Here is a 12,882-nt window from a genome sequence, read left to right on the forward strand (position 1 = left end):
ATTTTTCTTATTTCACAGAGATTTTCTTTTACAGCTGAACATTGAAGAGGCAAATAGAATATCACATTGCAATCACCCAGCATGGTTCCTCTGGACAAACTCAGGTAAGCTTTCTACCTACTTTTCCATTAGACACCTTTTTTATGTCCTATTTTATGAGTTGTTATGAAGTAACCAGAATTATAAATCAAGACTATATTTTGTCTTCTATTGCAAATAATGTTACATTCTTTTAATATTAAGAAAAACAGTTGTGATTCCCGGAGGCCCGAGCCCTTAGCCTGGGCTGGGTGGCGCGGACTGTAAGGACGCCATCCCGGCCTCGGCCATGGAGGCTCCCGCCCTGTCCTTCACGGAGGAGGACTTGACTGAAGTGAAGAAGGACGCTTTAGAGAATTTACGTGTTTACCTGTGTGAGAAAATCATAGCTGAGAGAAAGTTTGATCATCTACGTGCAAAAAAAAAAAAAAAAAAAAAAAAAACTAAGTAGAGAAGACACGGAAGAAATGTCTTTCCGAACTTCAAGTAGCAAACGGGCTGGGAAGTTGTTAGACTACTTACAGGAGAACCCCAGGGGCCTGGACACCCTTGTGGAATCCATCCGCAGGGAGAAAACACAGAACTTCCTGATTCAGAAGATAACGGACGAGGTGCTCAAGCTTCGGAACATAAAACTGGAGCACCTCAAAGGCCTGAAGTGCAGCAGCTGTGAACCCTTTGCAGCTGGAGCCACCAACAACCTCTCTAGGTGCAATTCAGATGAGAGCAATCTCTTTGAGAAACAGAGAGCATCCACTGTCATGTACCACCCAGAGGGAGAGTCCAGCACTGCCCCCTTCTTCTCTACGGAGTCGTCCCTGAACTTGCCAGTCCTGGAAGTTGGCAGAACTGAAAACAGCAGCTTCTCTTCAGCCACTCTTCCTCGACCTGGGGACCCTGGGGCACGCCCTTTACCCCCAGACCTTCGGTTGGAAGAGGGGGGAAGTTGTGGAAACTCAAGTGAGATGTTTCTCCCCTTGCGGTCACGGGCTCTTTCACGCCAATGATACATCACCACCTAGATGTTCTACTAGTGATGCAAAACAGTGTGAAGGATATCATCTTTTTAAACAAACCATGGTGACAGATCACTCCCATTCGATGCGTGCCTTTTAAATCACAGTGTACACATTCTCTGTAAATAGGAGTTGTTAGAGTAAAGAAGCANTCTAGGGGCNGCNTGGNGGAAATCATGGTGGTCTAGGGGCGGTGTGGAAATCACGGTGGTTGTGACTTTTCCATAATGTCCTTTCTTTTTTATTATCTTTAGGTGTTTGTGTATTTTGAACTTTTTATAAGACTAATTTTATCGGAATATTTCTCAATTTGAGAAAACAACTTGTGGATTGGAAATAATGGTTTTCTTTATCACATTTATGCTACAAATTTTCAATCTGATTGTTCTTCCCAATGATCTGGCAGTACATATTAGCTGTAAGCTGTTCTGTTTCAGGAAAGCTGGACACTGGGGAAGCTTCTGACACACTCAGGAGAGTGTCCCACCCCTTGGTTCTGAGGAGACACCTGATGGCACTGAGCCTTATGACCTCAGTGGGCCAAAATGTGTTTTATACTCACCCTGCTGGTGTGAGTGTCTTCCGTTTTACAGATCTTGTGTCCTCAGTCTTATCCTACAGGATGTTGTCCTGGCAGGGCATCACTTGTAATTAATTGTTGATACTTGTAATTGACTAAATCCTTGCTCTGAGCCATTGGTTCTCCCTCGGTGAGTGCTACCCTGTGGAGCATGAGTGAGCACCTAGAAGAACTGACAGAGGATGCGTGCGGTGGGCAGTGTGGTTTTAGTGTTTGCATCAGGCAGCTGCCAGCTCCATCAGTGTTTTTACTGCGTTATAAAGTTTGACTAACCTTACACATTAAAAAAAAGAAGAAGAAAAAGAAGAAGAAAAAAAAGAAAGAAAAACAGTTGTGACTGTGAGTTTGGTTCTGTCTCTCATCTCATTTATAAGCCTCTGAGGCACTATAACTCCATCCTAAAGAGTACAGATTTTCAACAAGCGATGATTCTGATATTCTAGTAATTACTTTTCTAATTCTAGAAAATGACTACTCTTTATACTTTTATCATATTTATCAGTAAATTGTGTATGATAAGGGAAGACAAGGAATGTGCATGCCATGGTATGTGGTGGGGAAAGTCAGAGGGCAACTTTTATGGAAGTGGCTCCACTTTTCATATATGTGGGTTCTGAAGCTCAAACACGGGCCATCAGGCAGGCGCTTTTACCCACAGACCCACCATGCTGATGCTTATTTAAATTCCTAAACTTCAGTACTCTAGTGAGCAAATTGGGAATAGCCATATCTAACTTTCAGAGTTATTGACTGTAAAGACTTAATATGTCTGTAATTACATATGCAAATATATGCAGACCTCTACATGTTTTCTGTTTATCTATATACATTCACATAGAAGTGATTGTTTAATGTATAATAGACTCATTTCTAGTAAGTCATGTGTTGTTCATATTGAAAAGTGTTTGAAATATAGTAACGGTACATAAAAATGAAATAAAAGATGGTTATATTATAAGATGGACTATGTACCAATCAAGTGTCAACTGAATTAGTACATTGTAATTAATTGAAGAAATGCATATATTTAGGTAATATATACATATATTTAAGATAAATATATATTACTAGGTAGTTCACAGAAATTTGAACTCACAATTCTGTCTCTTCTTCCTGAGTATTGTGATTATATGTGTACACTACATGCTTCTTGCTTACAGTATATTTAGTATGGATAAATCAGGCTACATCACATATAATTTTCTTCAGCTCTGAAATCAACTCCTTTATATGTGCAGATGACTAGCAAAAATGCAAATTTATCAAGCAATTGGTTCATTAATTACAAATGTCAAATACATATTATGTGACAGTCAGGCAGATGTACCTGTGGATAAGACTTCATGAACATTAGATTCTGTATCAGGGAAGCTTATGACCCAAAATAGTTAAATTTACTGAATAGAATGTTAGAAGCTTAAAGAATAATGCTACGGAAAACGTAAACAAAGACTGATATAGCAAGTACCGGCAGGTTGTCTTTATAAAAATTTAGAATAGATAGACATAATTGAAAATGGGAAACTTGGACTAAGAGTAGTAAGGGATAAGAAGCAAGCAATTGACATTTTTCTATGAAAAGCATTTTATGTCTTGGAAATAAACAGTGAAAAATCTAGAAAGAAGATATGTTTAACGACTCAGAAACAGGAATATGATGCGACTGCATCAAGAAGCAGCCTCTGGGGAAATGAGAAAGCAGGGAAAGGAGGAGAAAGCAAACCTCTCTGAGCTGTGAGCTTTACAGAGCCTTCCCTCTTAACGTCGGGGGTTCTGTCTCTGGCCTGAAGAGAAGAGCACAAGAAGACAACTGTGGAGACAATAGCTGTCATCCCACTGAGTGACAATGGACAATGCCAACCTACGAACCCTATGAATTGTCACAAAATGAGTTGTATTTTAATTTTTCTTCATTTTTTGAGAATTTAATGTAGGTGTATGATAAAACATAATAATATCTATTTCTCGTTTTCCCTTTCTACTCTTCTTATACCCCTCCACCATACATTCTCCCAAATTTATATCTTTTATTTTTTTATACACCACTAAGCCCAGCTAATGCTACTCATATGTCCATGGGTATGGGACTAGACATTGTATCAGGAGAAATGCATGATTTTCTACAACCTCAGTAAAGCATAATTCTCCCTCCCCTGGAAAAATTCTACTGCCAATAATAACTCCTCAGTGAGGAGGAAAGCCTAGGTGTCATCTGTTATATCTATGCCAGGATTTGGGTGGTCTTATCTTGTGCAAGTATTTTTCAAGTAATCAGAGATGAAGTGAAATCATAACTGATATTCATGTCATGTCCAGAAGACAGCAAGTCACAGCAATTGTCTCTACTCTACAGTACTTATATTCTTTGTATTTCTTTCTGATGATGACAGGATTAATATAGATGTCTTATGTGGAACTGGGCACTCATTCACCCACTTATTCTCAGCACTCTGGCCAGTTATGCATCTTTCCAATGATTACTGTCAACTACAAAATGAAGTTTTTCTGAACAAGATTGAGGCCAGCCCTGGTCTCTGGATTATAAACACAAGTATTTCAAAAACAATCAGTTACATGATTACTTAGCAAAACAATAATAGCAAGTTCTATTCTGGGGTAGGTGGTGCCCAGTCAACAACTTTTTGCTGGATATTTTTATACACACTTGATACAGCTAGAATCATCTGCAAAGAGGGAATGACAATTGAGAAAATGTTTCCTTGAGACTGGCCTGTAGGACAAGTCTTGACTGATGATTGCTGTGGAATGACCCAGCTCACTGCAGATGGGTCAACCATAGACCTGTGGTCCTAGGTTATATAAGAAAACAAACTGTGCAAGCCATGAGAAGATAGCCATTAAGTAGTGTTCTTGTCAAACCCTGCTTTTGGGTTCCTGACCTGTCAGAGTTCCTGCCCTGACTTCCCTTGATGATGGACTGTGATGTGAATCTAAAAGCTGAAATAACTTCTTCTTTTCTCAGTTTTTTTTTGGTCATGGTATTTTTATCACTGCAATAAAAACCCTAAGAGACAATAACAGACATAAAATTCTCTCCTATGGAATAAACTTCAAATACAATGAGAAATTGCTTCCTTATCCCCATAATAGTCCCGCTACTCACCAATAAGTAGTAGGCACACATTCTTATGGTGAGCATGTTGCCAAAAGTTACATCATAATAATTGAGAATAAAAAGCCAACTAAGAGGGGATAGAAAAAGTTTCTGTAGTTAAGAACACTTGATGTTTTTGCAGAGGTCACAGCTTTAGTTCCTAGCACCAACATGTTTTGGCTGATAGCTGTCTTCAATTCCAGTTCCATGGTATATAATACATTTTTCTGACTTTCATAGGCATTGAATTCATATGTTTCAGTTGTATATATACAGGTAAAACAATCATAAGCATACAAGAAAAGTAAATAAATCTTCAAGAATATAGCAAACTATGGGAATGAAAGCATACATAATTTATGCTTAGAGTTTAGTTTGTTGGCATGTCATACTCAATTTGATATGCCTACTAGAAATCAAAGGGATATGTGAAGTTGACATCTATCTATTGCACATGGAACTGCATGTCTATGTGTTCCATATTGGAAATACACATCTACGGAATTTCTGTGACCATGCATTGATTTAGTCATGACTAGGTGAACTCACCAAGGAAGGGAATATAGGCAGACAGAAAAATGTTATATACAAAGTTTTGCCCATAAAATATTAAGAGATCTGAGAAAATGGGTAGGATGATCCTGGGAGGGTCAGGAAAGTCTGGTGAAGAAGAATAATCAGGTACAGAGAAGGTTATAGCTTCTGAAGTTTTTCCTACCAAAGTAACACTAATTGGGTGGCCTAAAACAACGTCAATATATTTGTTCATATTTTTGGAGGCTAGAGTCCAACATCATAATGTCAACACAGTCATCTTTGTTCTAAAGGTATTAAAGAAAGATTCTTCCTGTCTCTGGTGGTACTCTTTTCATGCATAAGGAAACTCTCTATTTTGACTTTTAAGTCTTGTTCCCTTGAGGTGATGTAACTTAACTACAATCATAGGTTTGTAGGCAAAAAGAGCTGATGGGAAGAGAGTTTTAAAGGACTTGAGGTCCCTTCCTACCAATGCCTTGCGCCTTCTTGAATTCTTAAAGGGAAGCAATGCAGAGACTGTTGTCCTGGAGACTTCAGGATCTACACCAGTGAGCACATACTTTATGTGACTGACAGGAGACAGTTCTATCTCATATAGCTAAAGGGTAATAATAGCTCACAATCAGATTCAGATTTGATTCTGCAGGAATATTAAGAGATTAACCATGCTATTTTCCACATCTTAGATTGAACATGAAATACTGAATAACGGTGAACTCTTGAATAAACTTCCTAGATTAAAATCAGATTATATTATTTGACAATAGTATATTTAATAACTAAAGCACCAGTAGGTGCCCATGTACACAGCATTAACTACTTTTTGAAATAATCAATGGACAAAATAAAAACAGCAAAAGAGAATTGAGAAAATATTTTCAAATCAATAATATTAATATTATATATTAAAACCTGTGGATATACTTCAATAACACTTAAAAATACTTCACAATGTAAATACTTTTATTGTTAATTAAATAGTAATAAAGCGAGAATGATTTTGAAGACAGAATAGTAAAGCATGAGAGTGTCAAAGAAAGAAAGGAAAAGAATATAGAGGAAAGCAGAAATTATGAAATTAAGAAAAACATGTAAGGAATGAACAGATAAAGAGCCATAAGGGAATAAGGATGTTTTACTTTCTGAAAGGCAATGGTCTACAATTTTACTTATATTTTTTATTCTCAGGTATGATTTTAGATTATCATAAAACTATGTGTGTGTCTGTTTTATAATGTTTTCTTGTTAATGAAACTGTCATCACCAATCCTGATTGATATGTCTATGTCTGCTATATACAAAAAGACAGAATGCAGAAATAAAAAAAACATTTCCTGTGACTAGCACCATATCTATGAATGGTGACAGAAAACACAAAACATACAGATTTTCAAATTGCAAATAAATGTTTGCAACTAGATGAACCTGAAGATAATAAGGTATACTGTTCCTGTGAACACATACATGCAGGAAGCCCTGTCCTTATCATAGAATCAGTTGAAGTTTCCTGTAAACTGAGTAACAAAAGTTACCCTCCATAACCACAGCTCTGTAACATTCTTACAATCATAACGGCACATTAAACAATACAAATAGAGGTAGAAAATGAAGATGAGTAAAGAAGTTGATAGTCATAAGTAATACAATTGTGTATTTTAAAATTCAACCATCCATGGCATTTATGGATTGATTGTGAAAATTAAAATAAGAGTTTTTCCATGTTTCAAAAGATAAACTTATAGATGTCACTTTGAAAACCATACATGATTTCAGATCTTAAGATATAAGTCTAAAAACAGATTCATAAGGCATTTCTAGAAATGTATAAAACTCTGAGAGAAATGACACACATGCTTCTGAAAGGGAAAAAGACTTGAGATTCTGGTATGTCATTCTCTCTAATGGGTTTTTATGGTCAATAAAAAATTTTAAATCCCAACTGTGATTTTACAGTGAACTTAGCATTTACTCAGGGTAAAGCAAAGATGGAGACAGGCTTCATTGAGCCCTGTGGCTACAGAAAGATGCAATAGTAATGGAGAAAAGAGAAAAACACTCTATATAAACTAGAAAAAAAGTCTATATATTTAATTCATTTTAAGATATAAAATTCCAGAATAGTTAGGAAATCGTGATGCTTTACATGAAAACATGGGAACAGTAGAAATCCCAATAGTACCTCTGGAGACAACTTCTCTGTGTACAAATAAGTCACAGTGAGGTAATTACCTTAACTAGGCTATGAAAAACAACAAAGAAAACAAACAATGGCAAAGTTTAAAGCGTTAGAATCGAGCACTTTTTTATAAAAATAAATAAATAAATTCACAACTGATTCAAGTTATGCATATAATAGTCATAGCAGCAATGTAGAAGCAATAAAAGGATGTAATCAATTTCAGTCCAGTAGAGAAGAAAAGTATGTGACAACCTATGTAAAGAAATAACACATTGTGACTGAAGTAAATAATATACTTGATGTCAGGGACACAAGAAGGAAAAGTCACACTCACGAGAATATTGCCCAAATGAAATACATTATCACAAATACAAACATGTTAAACTAGATGAAAATTTAAAACAGAGACTGAAACTGCAAGTGCAGTCAAGGCAGTATTTCCTTAGAGGAAGCCTGAGATATAGGAGAACCCTTTGGACTTGTGATGAGATTATTTCAAAACCCATTCTAGAATTCAGTTTTTCTATTTTTTTTTTTACATTTTTAGATACTGTTATCATTTAAAAAATTTAAAAAAGTAATCTTTGAAAAATAATTTTGTGTATAGATGAACTGGTACTAACCATGGAAAGAGAGAACATGGAGTTCTATATAACACAGAGTTTGTGTTTATTGAAGATTAATTGGATTAATAGTTAGAGACGAAGAATGTCAACTTCAATGTATATGCCCCTGTGGCAACTCTTGTTTGTGACCTCATCTAGATGTCAAAGTTTTCCTGTTTTCTAATTAAGGGGAAATTAATATTGGAAATGCTTACTTATTGGTCTGAATTTTTAAAAGCAGTGCACAGTGGAAACAGGATTTGTATTTGCTGGTGTAATGTGACTATCATGCCTGCCAACTGCACATCCTTAGCTTTCCCCTTTGCTCATTTCCTTGTTTGCCATCATAATTCTCATTGACAGTTTTTATTTATTAGATTAAAACATTTGACTGTCAATACTGCTTTAGGCTGTTGTAAACTACCAAGCAAAGAACACATAAACAGGGTGATTTTACTTCTTTGATTTAGTCCTGAAGGTTAGAAAAACGATGATCAAGAAACCAAAGGGTTCCTTGCCTGCTGAGGTCTGACTTTTGGTTCACAGAGTCACATCTTGCACAGTGTCACCACTTGCAAAAAGACAATCAGCTCTCTATTACCTCATTGATGAGAACACTTGCTCTAATCATGAGAGTTCTGCCTTTGTGTCCCAGTCACCTTTTAGAAGTCCCATATTTTAATATTGTCACATTGGTGACTATTTGAACGTAAATGTCATGAGTATCCACATATATGCATACCATGAATGCAATGGTTGAACAAAAAGTAGCAAGAACAGAGTAAAGAATTATGGGTATTTATATCTGGCACACTGATGCGTTCGTTATATCCCTTACTTATAGTAAATAGAATTCTAGAAATTTAGATACGAGTATGACCAAATTCCATTCTCATTTGGAGAGGATAAAAGGATTATCCACTTTTATGCTGACTTGATATAACCTATGAATTCATAATTCTTTGGATTAAAATAATGGCATATAGAAGGAGAGATGATCTCTCAATCTGTATTTCATACCTATGAATGCATTAGCAAATATCAGGAATGACAAGCAAGACAAGAGGAAAGAAACACTTTTAGCACATATCAGAGGCCCACAGGACAGGAGGGAATCACAGTGAGGTGTTCACGAGATGCAAACACATGAACTGAAAATGTTAAATATTGATAAATATTGAAACATGGGTAATGTTTTTTTTTTTTAACCTCTGCAGATGAGAGAGCTATATCAAATTTAAAGTCATCTGAGAAAAACTCTGGTCCCAGTAGCTGCAGATTTTATGACTTCCATTATAGTAAAGTGTAATATTATTTTTATTTTCTTCTCTGTGACATAGTATTTCTACTTATCCAGAAATAATGCTAACTTCTATCAAGAAACTCTTTCTAAAGCAATCTAAAGACACCTTTGTCCAGTGCATTCCTGATACATATTGCACAATTAAATCTTGAAGTTTGTAAACTAAAGAATCCATTCATAGCCTTGAGAATCTCTTGCCTTTTATAGTTTTATTCTGAATTGTATTTGTAAGGTGAGAGGATGTTGAACAACTGTGCTACAGATCACTCTGTTAGTTCAGATGATGTTTTCTTTCCCATTTTGCTTTTTATAAATTATGGTGCTTATTCTAATATTTAAATGTGATTCATTTCACCACCAAACCTCTGGAACAACAATTGAGACCATTAGTACAAAGGTAGCAGTTAAAAGGAACCTTCCTTCTATAAGATATGGGAAGATATGGATCACCAGCTTGTTCAAGTGGAACAGGGTCAGAACACATGGCAGTACAAAATAAGTCAAGAGGAATGTGAGCATGGGCACCCTGGGTGGCATGAAAGCGAGGCTAGTACTTAAGTACAAGACAGATTTCTGAGTAGGACCACCTACCTTCAACTGCACCAGGTAACTGGATCTTCTTTTCACATGCTTGTATACAAAGTAAAAAGCCTAGGTAGGTTGAATGATCTCTATTAATTTTTAGTATCTGTCAAAATATTTTCCTTTCTACAATCAGATTCTATAAAGATTCCATCCTGGAATGATATACTTTAAATTTTAACCAGAAAGACCACATATGCATTGCCTTGAGAGTCCAGCATTCACATCAATAGCACTATGTGTGACAATTCAGCGAAAATAAACATTTTAAGTCAGGGTCTGTGATTCAAACTTCATAGCCTCTTCACTAAATGAAGTGAAAGGGGAAAAATTCCAAATTACCACATATAGAGACACATTATACCCTAGTTTGGGCATCTTTGTGTAAATAGGTGACCCAGGTGATCTTTAACTCTCTGACTTTTTTCGGTCAGTAATTTTTTCAGCAATAATAGGAAACGGACAGGCCACAGCATAAGAAAGCCAACACATGGGCACTTCATTCCTCCAGAAAATAGGCAATAAAATACCCATGGAAGGAGTTGCAGAGATGAAGTTTAGAGCTAAGACGAAAGGATGGACCATCCAAAGACTGCCCCACCCAGGGGTCCATCCCGTAATCAGCCACCAAAAGCAGACACTATAGCATTTGCCAGCAAGATTTTGCTGAAAGGACCCTGATATAGGTGTCTCTTGTGAGGCTATGCCCGTGCCTGGCAAATACAGAAGTGGATGCTCACAGTCATCTATAGGATGGAACACAGGGCCCCCAATGGAGGAGCTAGAGAAAGTACCCAAGGAGCAGAAGGGGTCTGCAACTCTATAGGTGGAACAACAATATGAACTAATCAGTAACCCCAGAACTCGTGTCTTTAGCTGCATATGTAGCAGAAGATAGCCTAGTCGGCCATCATTGGGAAGAGAGGCCCTTTGGTCTTTCAAACTTTATATGCCCCATACAGGCAATACATTAACATGCAACCTGCTGTTCACGCAGTTCTGGTAGGTACAGCTGGTGGAGTGGCTGCCTCACACCTAGCACTGGAGGGATCTGGTTAAGTAAGAGAAGGAAGCAGAGTGCTGCTAACTCTAGTTGCTCGTCTCCTCGACCCTTGGTGGATGTCTCAGGGACCGGCAGGGCAGAGTAATGGAGTGCCTTGCCACTTTTCTGTCATTATTGGGTCACCTTAGTGCCAACTCCTAAGAAGGCACATCACAATAAGGTGGTTTATCTAAGCAGGCTGGACCTCTGTGAGGGAGAAGAAAATGGAACACCTACATTTCTAACTGGGTTATGGGTGCTACATGTGTGCTTTAAGAGCAGCAGTGTGAGGAAACTTGAAGTGGGATGGGAGGATGGCTCATCCCTATGACAGTAACTTCAGTGATCCAGAGAATTGGGATCAGAAATTGCAGAGTAAACCTTGTAAACTTTATAAACATTCAAGCACTGCCTCACATGTTGCTAAGGGAGGAGTTGACCACACCAAAATGAGTCTGCATGGTACTAGTGGGAAACCTGAGAGATCAAGAGATAAACGAAGGTCAAGTGACAGATGTTGAGATTAATCTCATGAGAGAGCAGTCTCAGCTCACTCGGTTTATTCGAAATGTGACTTCACCAACAAGGCAGCATCATATTGAATGAGAAAATGACCATAGTTCGTCTTGTCCAAGCAGTCCTCGTCCTCAAAGAACATCTCCGAATGGCTCCATGAGCAGTGTTGGCAACAGTGGCAGCCACACCAGTCAGTCAAGCTCAAATGGTAGCTATAAGACATCTGGGGAGGTGGTCTTTGTGTGTGAGAATGTAAATGAAGGGGCTTGCAGTGTGAGGACATCTGAACAAGTCACCCTAATAGTGAATAACACCGGATTTGTTGTGGACCCATCCATTTTTACTGCAGTCAAATACAATGTTGGGCAGGATGTTTGGATCTGGCCGGGAACATCACTCACACATCTCAATGAAAAAGGAGAATATGAGGTGGCAGAGGGAATTGGTTCTACTGTGTTTTGAGCTGTTTTAGATTACTATAAGACAGGAATCATCCTGTCCTGATGGCATATCTATTCCTGAACTGAGAAAAGCATGAGATTATCTTTGGATCTCTTTTGAATACAGAACAATTAAATGTTGAGATCTCAGTGCTCTTATGCATGAGTTAACAAATGGTGGTGATCATAGACAATTTGAATTTTATCTGGAATAAATGATCCTCCCTCTCATGGTATCAAGCGTCCAGAGTGAGGAACGAGAGTGCCATATGGTAGTGCTTCCAGAAGATGATGTAATTGATTGGGATGAGGAGTATCCACCACAGATGGGAGAGGAATATTCACAGATTATTTATAGCACAAAATTATATAGACTTTTCAAGTACGATGAAAATAGAGATGTGGTCAAATCAGTTTTGAAGAAGAGGGGTCTTAAGAAGATTAGATTGGGAATAGAAGGCTAACCTACCTACAAAGAAAAAGTAAAGAAAAATCCAGAAGTCATTTACAACTATGTCCAAAGACCCTTCAGTTGAATGTCCTGGGAGGAGGAAGGAGAGAGTATATAAAGAGTAAATCTATCACCAACCTGACAGCAGCTGCTCCAAGCATTCCCCAGGACCAGCTGGTAGTCATGCACCCTACTCCTCAGGTGAATGAGCTGGATATCCTTCCAGCCACTCCTCCTCGATCCTGATGCACAGAATCCAATGCTGTGATGCTGGTGTTCCTGAAACCAGTGACGTTGTACTCCTCATTCTGCACAGTGGGGTTACTTTTCTTTTTTGTGAGATGCACGTGTTTAGGATACTGCAGTGTTAACTGAATGGTTCCAGTTCTATAAATGTATTTGTTTACCAGTAGATTTGTGAAATTGGTTCTTTGTATGGAGACAGTTTTTCACACACCTAGGTCTTCTCCGAAGTGG

General features: G+C 37.7%; 2 pseudogenes across 1 annotated transcript; both read left to right on the plus strand.

The window, feature by feature from the left end:
- Positions 1 to 328: 328 nt before the first annotated feature.
- On the plus strand, positions 329 to 1,059 carry LOC110328496 (annotated as a pseudogene). The gene has a single exon (XR_002380862.2). The product of XR_002380862.2 is annotated as a B-cell lymphoma/leukemia 10 pseudogene (transcript).
- Positions 1,060 to 11,805: 10,746 nt separating this feature from the next.
- Positions 11,806 to 12,673, plus strand: LOC110328547 (annotated as a pseudogene).
- The last annotated feature ends 209 nt before the right edge of the window (positions 12,674 to 12,882 follow it).

The sequence above is a fragment of the Mus pahari genome, chromosome 10 (assembly GCF_900095145.1).
Source record: "Mus pahari chromosome 10, PAHARI_EIJ_v1.1, whole genome shotgun sequence".
NCBI lineage: Eukaryota > Metazoa > Chordata > Mammalia > Rodentia > Muridae > Mus > Mus pahari.